The sequence below is a fragment of the Anser anser genome (assembly GCF_964211835.1).
Source record: "Anser anser genome assembly, chromosome: 1".
NCBI lineage: Eukaryota > Metazoa > Chordata > Aves > Anseriformes > Anatidae > Anser > Anser anser.
The window spans coordinates 105,222,421-105,234,922 of record NC_139720.1 but is presented as its reverse complement, the minus strand read 5'-3'; the positions used below and the strand labels follow the sequence as shown (position 1 = coordinate 105,234,922).

General features: G+C 40.2%; 1 protein-coding gene across 6 annotated transcripts in view; it reads right to left on the bottom strand.

The window, feature by feature from the left end:
- Positions 1 to 478: 478 nt before the first annotated feature.
- LOC310903237 (uncharacterized protein) overlaps positions 479 to 12,502 on the bottom strand; it is a 55,032-nt gene continuing 43,008 nt past the window's right edge. For all 6 annotated transcript variants that reach the window (XR_014587361.1, XR_014587362.1, XR_014587363.1 and 3 more), the window contains 2 exons: positions 3,773 to 3,895; positions 479 to 3,318 (listed from right to left, as the gene is read on the bottom strand). The gene's annotated coding sequence lies outside the window, so the exon portion shown is untranslated. The remainder of the gene's footprint in view (positions 3,319 to 3,772; positions 3,896 to 12,502) is intronic.

Below are 12,502 nucleotides of genomic sequence, written 5' to 3'. Positions count from 1 at the left end.
CTTTTCAGCTCTGCAACACAGACACTCTTAGGCAAGTCCATAATCTACAGGAATTTCCCAAACAAAACTTCCTTTCTTCCTTTTTCCTTTACAGATTTTTACTTAGTGCCTTTTCCATTCCCTCTGCCACTCATTGAATGTAGACCATGTTAGAAAGGAATGTTAGCCCAAGTTCATCAGCAGTCATGCTCCATCCACCGCTCTTCCAAGGTGAACAAAAGTGCTTTATGCACTCATCAGCACAGATCTCCCAGTTTGAGGGGATCCTGTGTCTGCTTGGAGCTTCTCAAGAAGTTCTGGATTGTTACCCTCACTGTTTGCCAGCATGTTTCTGCAGTGATTGCCTCTCTCACTTTTCTCCTCCTTTCCCTATCCTGCAGTTCTGGGTTCTGAAGTCATCCTTAGTGAAAGACAACTCTGAGGTCTGAGAGAGGAATACAGGACTGTGAAAGGAAAAAAAAAAAAAAAGAAAGAAAGAAAAAAAAAAAGCAGAAGAGGAGGAAAAGCACTATGAGTCCAGGTGGTGAGGAGATGGATCATAGGAAAGTGTCACAGGGAAAGTGAGTTTTGGAAGGGGCCTAGAGGTCATCTAATATGATCTCCTGCTCAAAGAAGGATCAGCTGGTTTGAAAATGAGATCAGACCACGTTGTTCAAGTCTTTATCCAGTCAGGTCACTGAATCACAGAATGGTTGAGGTTGGAAGGGACCTCTGGAGGCTATCTGGTCCAGCCTCCTGGCTCAAGGTGGGACATCTAGAGCATGTTGCCCAGGACCATGTCCAGGTGGCTTTTGAAGATCTCCAAGGAGGGAGACACCTCAACTTCTCTTGGCAGCCTGTGCCAGGGCTCTATCACCCACACAGTAAAGAAGTGCTTCCTAATGTTTAGACAGAGCCTCTTGTGTTCTAGTTTGTGCCCATTGACTCTTGTCCTGGCACTGGGCACCACTGAAAAGAAGCTGGTTCCATCTTCTTCATACCCTCCCTTCAGGTATTTAATCTCATTGATAAGATCTTCCCTGAGCCTCCTCTTCTCCAGGCTGTCCGTACTTGCTCAGCCTCTCCTCACAGCAGAGGTACTCCAGTTCCTTGATCATCTTAGTGGCCCTCTGCTGGACTCTTTCCAGTATATCCCTGTCAGGGTCATGAAAGACTCCACAGGTTGAGTGAAATTGTACAGCTTTCTCTGGGGAACCTTTCCAACTTTTGATTGACCTCACTGTGAAAAAGCTTTTCTTTATATCTGTGAGAACCTCTCTTGTTTCAATTTATGTCAGTTGTCTCTTTTTTCTCCTGCCATGCACCACTGTGAAGAAGCAGGCTACATTTTCTCAGTAACCAAAGCCTTCTCTTCTCTAGGCTGAACAATCCCCATCCCCTCCGCATCTCCACACAGAATACACGTTCCACCCTCCCGATCAGTTTGGTGTCAGCCTGCTGAACTCTCTCCACTTTGTCAATGTCTTAGTTGTACTGGAGGTCCAATTCTGAGTGCACACTTGACATGGTCTCACAAGTATTGACTAGAGGAGAATAATCACTTCCCTCAATCTACTAGTAATTCTGCTAATACTGCCCAGGATAGTGGGCCTGTTTTGTTGCCAGGGTATACTGCTGGCTCATGTTCAGCTTGCCGCTTACCAAGACATGCAGGTCATTTTTATCAGAGCTGCTCCCTGGCCAGCCATTTCCTGTCCTTTACTGTTGCCAGAGGTTATTCGTTCCCAGGTGCAAGATTTTGCATTTGTTGTTTTTGCATTTTGTAAACCTTGGTGAATTCCACAGCCTGCCTTGGTCTCTCTGAATGGCCACCCTTACCAACAGCTTATATACTGATCCCCAAGTTTGATGCCATCTGAAAACTTTTAAACACTCCACCACCCTTCCATTGTCATTGATTAAGTCATTAAACAGGACTGGACCTACAGATATAGATACCCATGGAGTCTGCTTTCACCTTCAGGTAGAGTAACACCCATTAAACACTACCCTGCGAGCTCTATCAGTCAGTCAGATTTTTGCCCATCCAGATCATAACATCCTAACTTGGATACTGTAGAATACTGTGGGAGACAGTGTTCAACGCCTTGCTAAAGCTGAGGTTGATGACATACACTGGTTTTCTCTCATCCACAACCTAAACATTTTATGATAGAAGGTTTTCTGTCAGATTGAGCACAATTCACCTTTGGTAAATCCATGCTGCGAACAGCTTACTCCTCTTCACACGCCCAGAAATCTGTTCCAAAAAGAGCCATTTCAGGAAAAGAAAAGACCAACTGCATAATTTGTCCTGTTCCTTCTGGATAAGATGCAAACAAAAGATGATTGGAGGAGCACTGTTAGGTGCAGAGGTGATGCTGCCTCGCTACATTTTAATTCTAATCTTGTTACAGCTCAGTAACACGGCTCCAGACTGACCAAAGTGACCTATTCAACTCACCTATGACCTATGCACATTTTTGGATACATTGCCATGTCCCACCATTCTCTGTGTTAGATGCAGAGCTGTACCTGAGGCTTTTATGAGCCTGCCTGGCACTGTCCTGACTGTCATCTCCTTCCTTCTTGAAGTTCACAGTCTCCCAGGACAGCTAGGTTTAGATCAAATAATGAACTTGTGTGCAATACACAGAGGTTCATGAGCTATGCCAGGACTTCTGGAGGAAATAACCTTGCTGTATGCAGAGCTAAATAAGCACATATTCAATATGTGCAGTTGGTAATCAATTTTGCTTCTGCTACTGCATTACCTGAGATAAAAAATTGGAAAGCAAAAGAGTTCATATAGCAAATACAGCTGAAAATTACTTCACTAAAAGATCTGTGGATGATCCATGTATGAAGGATACATCTGAAATTATATACTGAGGAGGGTAAAAGTATTTGAAAAGAGCTTTGAGTGAATCCACATGCTTTGTAAAACTGGATATTTTTATACATAAATCCATTTTATTCACAGTTTGACAAGTGACATTCAAATATTTTTGCTAATTGCAGAAAAAAACCAATGCAGTTTTCTGATAAGACTGGAAAAAAAAAAAAGACTTCTGAAATCTGCCAATATATTTATTTGTGTTTTTTGGTAATTTTTCTCAGTATTGATACTTGATAATGAGGTGACCAAGTTTTTGATAGAAAAAGGTGTTCTTTACTTCTTGAGTTCAAAGGGAGTCTGCACCTGCCTCACACCGCTTTCAATTCACCACCTCATGCCATTGCCCTCCAAACCAGCACTTCAGAGTTGAATGGCACTCTTGGCAGGTTGCTGGGAGCCTTCTCTTCTTCAGATCTGTAAGTGTGCAGCAGCCAACTGGCCTGCAAGTAGCAGCAAAAAATAGTTAAGTTAAAGAAAGCGCCAAAAAGTTTGGATGCCTATCTGAATGCTAGCTGCTTCCATTAGTAATAATCCATTGTTCAGTGAGAGAGCTAGTGCTAATGACCCCTGTTCAGGAAAGCATTTAAACAGAGGCTTAACTCTGTCCCTATTCAGGCTGGCACTTATGTCTCAGTTTAAGTGCTGTGCTGAATAGATGTGGTTTTTCTGGTGGTTTTTTTTTTCTTTCTTTTTTTTTTTTTTTCCTGAATCAGGGCCAATTTCAGTTCATCATCCCTAAGGAACAGATGCATTCTTCTCCACTTTCTGACAAATGTGCAAAAACATGTACTTAATATTTAACATGGAAGGGGGCACAGTCTAGTGTTAAAAGAGGAATCTTCTGTCAGTGCACACATACCTACATGTGCTTCCCTGACACTCGGTGCTGCTCACCTGGTACTTCTCATGGGTGGATGGTGGACATCACTGTAATCTTCCACCATGTGAACCAAGAGGATGTGTCTCATCAGGTTGGGTTAACGGAGAGCACTTCCTTTTAAATCCATTTTTGCATGCCTATGAAGCAAAAACTAATTTTTGCAAAATGCTGTAAGATTGAGAGGAGAAAGAACTACAAAATATATACTGCAACTTGCAGAGTTAATTGTACTGGCAAAATAAATGCTGTTTATGCTCAGCACAAGCAGAGGAGGAAGGAAACAGGAAGATTAATTAAAAGTTTTCTACGTGGTAAACATGAGGACTAAAATCCATGGAGATGATCTCGGTTCCTCTGGAAAAAAAAAGTTGTACTAATATTTTCAGCTTGGATATAAATCAAAAGCATCTCTGTCACTAAGAGGCTAAAATCATGTTAAAAGGAAGCTGGACGTTTTCCTTAAATTTCATCAGGATCATCATTTAACATGGGAAGGAAGAAGGAGAATAAGAGAAAGGTATCCCTACGGTCACTGGAATTGATGTGATAGAAGAGCTTTGATATCAGCTGCAGGGAGCCTGGAAAAGTGAAATCCATATCAAATGCTAACATTGGGCTATGACAATGTTTTCATTGCATTCAATGTATTTCACAAGGTTAAACTATGTAAATATATGGGCTGATTTTTCCCTCGATACAGGGTGCAGTGTGCAAAGCCTAAGGAATTTGGGGTAGCATTTTCTCATATATGATCTAGTAGACATCTTTTCTTTCATATTATAAACATATTATTACAAATAGGTGGTGAATAGACCTTTATATTTTCTTGCATTACTTTAAAAAAAAAATGAATTGTTATCAGATTTAATGATATGATAAGCTTTAAAGTTCCCCTGGGAAGCTACCACAGCCATACTGATTTACATAAGCATTTTCCTACACATAATACAGCATGCAAGCTCTCTGATCTCATTATTCATTAGAAAATTAATGATATCTCTCAAATGTGAAAGCAGACCGGTTCTGCAGAGAGTGCTGGAAATTGGCTAGTTCTCGACGCGGTAGTCATTTTCAATTTACTGGCTTGAAAAAAAGATGCTTTTAAGCAAATAAAAGGGTGCTGACATCAAACAGATACTTGTCTTGCTGCCAGGGAACGAGATGCCTTTTAAGGCAGGAAGGTGGGACTTGAGTGATGTGAATAGGAAGAAAAGAAAACAAGCCAGTCAGAGTTAAGCAGCTCTGCCCCATTCATGAAAAATGTCTAGGCTCATTTCCTCATTGCCAAAGGTCTTTTTTGCTTAAATTCTAAAGCCTGTGCTCTGTTCCTGCCAATAATAAATAGCAGCCTGTTGTTAGAAAAAGTGCAAACTATGGTGTGTTTTTTAAGTGCTTTTCCCCAAGCTACATAAATTGTGGCATCCCACAGATCAAGAGACAATGTTAATAAACCCCTCAAAACTTTGCTGATAACTATATCCTGAAATTGAGACTGTTTGAGTTTGTTGCAGAACAAGCTATGGTATATCCCCTCATGGGGAGCAAACGCTCCTCATCAAGGATGGCATGAATTGCCATCTGACTGACAAGATTAAGATCTGATTTTTATCCTGGCTCTATTTAGACGATAGGGCCAGCAATTAACAAAGGCTAAATCCGCTATATGAGTCTGCTAGTTTTAAGTATGACTAACAAACAGTATGATTGCTTCTGTCACTGCAGTGACACAACTGTCAGGGCAGTGGTGGGGGTAGGGGGCCTTTGCTGCACACCCTGTTCAAAGTGGAACACCTTTCTGTCCATCTCTTACAAAGAAATGAATGAAACATATGCCTGCTGCTTGTTGAAGTGGATACAGTCTTTCTCTCTGCAATTTGGTTGCTGCTTTTTAATGCAATTCATAGCTCAGATAGCAAAAGAAATTGTTCTGGGGTGTGGTAGAAAAGGGATATTAGACATGCACTGCAACATCCTGTTTTGGAACTGGTTTAATATGAGGCTCACAGGCTCAGCATTGCAAAATTCTGCACTCAAGCTGTCACTTGCCAAATTTTTTGCACATTGTTTTCTTTTTTTTTTTTTTTTTCTCTCTCTCTTTTCCTGTGATCAGTAGCAACATAAAAGGAAACATCTGGTTTTACAGTGTTCGAATTAGGGGATGCCGTAGGAAAAACCCGCCAAGGCAACATCAGACTTGAAACAACAAGGCAGCGTGAGAATTTGTGCACTTTGCAAACTCTTCCAGTAGGGAACCAGAAATCTGCCACAGTGGCAAGAATCCCACCAGGCTTCTACCAGCGCAGAAATAGAACTACTGTTGCACTGATGGTTTAACCATATCATCAGTTGGCATCATATTGAACAAATACAAGATGCAAAAGAATTAAACAAATTAAAAATCTTCTAGTTATAGCTGTCACCTGAGTGGCAGTTATGGTTTGGAGAACAAGACTTGTACATGTTTTCTGAGTTGAGATAAATGCCCTCCAAGGGAAACAAGGATTCTATCAGAGAATTTTTCTATTGAGGTCTAATGAATATATGCTTGATTTTCAAATTAAAATCTCTGATGGGTTATTATTAATAATTTGAGCTATTAGGCTAAAATATCAAGACATGTTTGGAGAGAGAAAGAAAGATTTCCATTCTGGAAGGAAAGAAAAAATTCATTTCTTCTTACATATTTCACCTGCTGCAAGACTCTTACATGGAGGCTCTCACATCTTGCACCAGAAACTACTGTGCATGAAATAAAATTCTCTTAGCCATAGGATAAATCTATGAAGCCCCAAATCTTTCATCTGAGAACAATGTGGTCAACATGTACAAATATCTGGAGAGGGCTTATGGTCTGGAAGAACAAGGGAAGTGTCCCACTCAAAGCAGCAGTTCTATCAAGATCACTCATTGACCTGCCTGACCTGTTGGGTACCAGAACAGAATAATTTAAAGATATGTTACAAGCAAGGCTGTGAACCTTCATGCTAACCATGGCATGAACCTTTCCCTGCCCCAGAGATCTTACAGATGAAAAACAGACACAGAGAGCCCAATAGTGTGACCAGTTATATGATGAGGATGCCTTTAAATGGAACATTATTGTTAAGAATGCTCCTAGGACTGATGAAATCAAGGCTTCCTCTATAAATCTCAGAAAATGCATCTGAAAGAAGCGTGCACTATCTTGCCTTTTAGTGATTAGTTGTACCTGCCATGATGGCAGGAGACACGTATAATGATACACCCAAAGGGAGGGAAGATTAAGGAGCAAAAGCAGTTAAAAAAATGAAAATGACAACCAAATATACCATGTATAAAATCAATAGGACATGCTTTATCTCTCTGGAAATAACGTTATGGATATTGAACACAACTCACCATAGAAGAATTATGAATTATTATAATAGTCCTGAAAATGTAAACAGCAAGAAAACTATGCAAGCTCCAAAGAATTTTCAAAGGAAGGCAAGCGATAAGGGCCGTGAGATGACAGAAGCCCATGAAGAGGGAGGAGGATACATTCTGCTTTTTTTGCCAAGTGACCACAGAGTTGGTAAAAGCAGTCTTAGCGGGATGGGTGAATATGGGGAAAAGATTCACATGTGAATCAAGTAAGGTACTGAAAAGCTGTAGCTAGCTTCAGGGAGATTCACTTGTCTCCAGGGACAGACCTAAAACTTAATTGTTAAAGATAGCCTTAAAGACACGATATGGCTCTGGATGAATGACCTATAGGTTTCTACAGATTTCTACAGTTGAGAAAAGTCTCAATGAAAACTCACTCTGAAGACAGTGCCCAGTGAAAATGGGTCACTCAAATCTCGGAAAACCCTAGAAGACAACATGAAGGTTATGAACCAAGGCCAGGTATGTCCTGAAATTAGCATTTTGTTTTCTTCTAAGAGTCACAAAATGATTCAAAACTCAATAAAATCCTGGTTATAAGTTTTCTTCAATGGGTTTCACTCTGTGCCTTCTAGATTTCCCAACTAATGCATGAAGATCTGGTAAACCCAAAGGAATTCTAATTAATACTAATATAATTTCCCAACAGTTTGTCTAGAAATCAAGACAAACCCTTGGGTGGCTACAGCACAAAGCAAGACTGAAAATTGAAGGCAATGGGTAGGTTTCACACAGAATCACCAACATCACTTGGAGGGTTAGTATTACCTTGTGTTATTTCCCATGGAGGCATTTTCTTATGGAGGGGTGTAAACACTTGTCTCTTTGGCAATAAGCAAGCCATGGACAGACACTGACTCATGGCAAATGCACACTGTCAAATTTCTAGTTTAGTGCCCAGGTTTGGAGTCTGGATGCTAGTGCTCTGCTGTGAGCTACAGTTTTAAGATGGGTGCCTAAATCCACACTTCTGCTTCTAAAAGCAGGTACTTAAGATTCTAAAATTAGGTCTGCATAATTATCCTTTGGAAAGCAGTTTTTAAACTGTGCAGCTGACACTTGGGAATTCCAAGTGGCTGATCAAACTGAATAGAAAACTGTAGCTATAAAGTAAATGAGCGACCAGACTATATTGAAAACACTAGCTTATTATGACAAGAAAAACCAGTAGCACTTTTCCCATGATCACCCTTCAGCACTCAGATTTCCACAGTACGAAGTCCAATGAAGACAAGGAGCATTTCGTCCAGTACCTTACATCTGGATGTTGATCTATGCTGCAGTTTGTTTTGCATTTTTATTAAGTTTAACCTTTTATTTTGGTGGGATATTCTCTTTAATTTTCAAGGCATTATGATGCAACTTGTGTATTCAGGAAGCTATTAACCACAAATTTCTGATTCTGGGGGAAGAGAAGGGAGGTCAAAGTTACTGGAAATTGAGATTTAGGGAAAAAGTATGGATATTAGTTGAAGAAATCAGAAAGCATTGTTATATGAAAAACACTGAAAAGAAGAAAACTCTTCATGTGGTCTGCATGTGGAAATGTGTTTTTGGGAGTGTTTCACGAACTTACTCTCTCTTGAGGTAGTTATACCTGTGATATATGCCTGGTACAAGCAAAGTAAGTTTCACACAAAGAGTAAAAGTTGAAATATGCATTTATAATTGCAGAGTTAATTCCAAAAATAGTAAAATCTACTATCAGTTTTATTATTGCTATAGCTGGTGTGATCACTGCTTTAAGAAGCCTCTTGCCTTTAGTCTTGATCTAAAGGCAAGTCTGAGCCCAGTTTCATCACACATCTGTGGTATAGCATAAAGCTAGAGAGCAGCAACACACAGTACCTGATCTGGTATAGACCCTGCTTGTACAAGAACAAGCTCTTAACAACTTCTAATGTATTTGAACTGACAAGGTGAGATGACACAATGCTTATCTTGGTGTTCTGTGGATGTAGCATTTGTGATCCGATATTGCAAGTTTTTAAAGCAAGGTTCATTGCAGTGTCAAACTACAACCAGAGATGTATAGTTTCAGATGAGCTGAATGATGGAGATAACTTTTCGTTCAGAACAAGGTAAGACAGATCAGAACACTAGAATTCTCAAGAAACCCATGTTTCTCTCTGTTGGAGAAGCCTACACAGCTAGCTCATGTTATATTATATTACATCACACCATATTATATTATAATTACATAATACTTTTTACTTTGCATTACAAAAAGTTTATGTGTCATAGAAAGATGAAATTCACCATGACTGATCAGTTAAAATAGCCATTAAACAAACGCATATGTGCACAAGCACACAGCAATAGGAGAATGCTAAATATGATGCGAGGTGATGGACCTCCTACGATAACATTTTTGCCTTTTCCATATTTTACCACATTTTTACCTTTTACCATAGGCAAAATTTGTGTCTTCCTACAAGTTTTCAAGATGTCTGTAGAAAAGCCAGAGGTAAAGACCTAGTTTCTGAGCAGAGCTAGCAAAAAAATTTCCAGCAGCATATTTTTATCTCAAAAGGTGTCATTTCATCAAAATTTAAATTTTCCACTGAAACTTGCCAGTTTGACAATGTTGCCATGCCAAAACCCACACAGAATTAAAAGAAATGTTTTAATAAGATCAAACCTCTTCCGTACTGGAACAACAACTAATTTTTCTCCTTTAAAAGGAGTTTTGTTTTTGTAATTTCAAGACATCAAAAACAGAAGTAAATGCTTACATTTTATCTTTCAACGTGTGTGTAACTCCAAAATATATTTTTGCAATTGCTCTGTTTCACTACTTTTTGTTGTTGTTGTTGTTGTTTGATAGGTAAGAGAGAAATCAAATACATAGTGGCAATTTGGCATGTCTCCAGTGATGGATGTCAAGGAGTCCTATCAGTAGTTCTTCTAGGACAATATGGAAAGTCAGAACCATGCAGTTCTCCCACTTTCTCTCATCACATTGTATTTCTCACAGATTTTGAAGACTAATTCTATTAGCACATCCTCAGAGAAGATTTTGGGAGGCCAGGAATCTTGGAAGATCCTTGGAATCGATTGTCAGTGAAAATCTGTATGAGCTCTGTGCCTAGAGGATTTCAACGGCTCCAGACTCTCAACCATTTGCATGGAAAAGGACACTCATTTGGGGGGAATTTAGCTCTTTGTGAAGAGTTTATGTGACAGTTCTGCAAATCTCTCTTTTCTACCAGGCCTTTTGGGACCTCTTCATGAGATCATTTCATACGTCAGAAATTGTCCTTCCTTTGAAAACTTTGTTGTTTGAAGGGGACTACTCACTCCACTTGAGCTCCTCTTTTCCTTGAAAGTCAGTAGGCCTCACAGCTTCAAGCCAGCTAAACAGTACCACACATCAGCAGACCTCCATGCCCAAGCAAAGTACAGATCACAAACAAGGAAGACATCAGCAGAGCATAACCTGGTGCTGGCCCTTTACCAAAAATTAATTCCATCCCTGAAGTGCACAATGACAAAACACACTGCCTTTCAAAAGGGCCATCTACACAGCACTATACTAGGCCATATGGAGATAATCAAACCAGCCTGCAAGGCGGTCAGGATATCCAAAGCAATCTACCTTCTACAGTGCGGTGCTCAGCCCAGGCTCACACAACCTTCCTATCAAAGAAATCCAGTCCTCTGAGCAGGGCCAATAAAACTGAAGAGGAGGGTAAGGTGTATGGTCTGTACCAGGCCTGACACCCATGCTGACTTAAGTTGTGGGATTCTTCTGCACTGCACTGTATCACATGATTTTAGCTCTTCTGAGACTAGTACATCAGTAAAAAGGACACTGGGGCACCACCACCATCCATGCACTTGGGCACAAACAACTGACAAATGAAAGCAGTAGGTCTTCTCACATGCAACGTGCGTGACTGCATTTCATCCCTTTTGACTTGTCAACAGCTATAGCTAATAATGCCCTCTTTGGCTATTACCAGCACCATAGCAAATATGCACTGTATGATGTGTGCAGTGCTCTTGTAAAGGTTTTTTTGTGCTCAGTTTAGCAGAGATGATTCTATTGGTATGAGCTGCAACAGCAATAAAAACTAGACACTTTTAGATAATATCATTGATGGCTGTTGTATAGTTAACACTAACTGGGTTCCTAAATAATGGGGAAGGGGGGGGGGGGGTGCAGGAAGAGCAAAATTCTTGTAGCAACAGGATGTAATTGGTGGGGGTTAGACCATTCTTTAATTTGTCACTTAATACTCCCATGAAATTGATTGCTTGGGGCATATCAGAGAGCAAAAGAAGTTGCTGGAAAAGATGTTTCCCAAACTTCTATTCCTGTGACTTGCTCCACTGAAGCCAATGAAAATACCCACATCAGTAGCGGAGTTGTGAAATCTGTTTCTTCCTTTTGATTAAATTAGACAGAGAGGAACGTATGCTACAGGATGATAGTATCGATTCTCCAAAGCCAGCCACTTCTCCCTTGATATTTGACATATTGGCTGGGTATTTTTGCAAGATTTCTTGTCTCAGCAACCTTTAGTCAGTCAGTGGGAACTGGGAACAAAGACAACCAGGAAAGTGATGGTACCGTTGTTTCCCTCTTTGAATTAAAGTCATCTGAAAGGCTAGCTGATGGCTCAGAGTACGATGCTGAACTGTGTATTGCTCCATAACAAGAACAGCAAGCCTGAGAGTGTTTGCCTCCGCTGCAATTCAATCAGAGTGCCTTGCAGCTCGAATTGCTACCATTTTGTGGGTCACTACCTCCTCCAATATTCTGTGTGCCCTCTCTTGTTTTCTTTTCATTTGCTATGCAGGCTCGCAGACCTTCCTGCTAGGTTTTACTTGGGAGGCCCAGAACCCCTGTTCTGCAAATCCTAACAGGACCTTGATGGATGCTAATGTCTCTGCCTTTCATATCATTTTACCAGTGAATCCTTTGATCTGTCAGCAGTCTTTATATCAATGCAGTCATCTCATAAAATGGAAAATATGACAAAAATATCTGTTGTGTTAACATAGAGTATTCCCCCCACCCCTCATAAAAATGCAGCATTAGGGAGTTTACTTCAACATCTAGCAGCCAGATGTACTGTGAGGGTAGAACTGGGAGCTAAAACTTTATTTCTTTTTCCTTTTTTTTTTTTTTTAAAAAAAAAAAAGCAGTCTGGTAAAGGAACTTGTAAAGCAACAAGTACTGTACATTATGATTCAGAGCAGCAAGGGACAGCTGGAGGGACTTGATTGGCTCCAGCCCAATGAAACAGAGGCTTCTTGTGACCAGCTGCTGTGCTGCAGCATGAATGACAAGGGTAATAATTGATTACTAACTGGCAGCTCAAAAGGAAGAA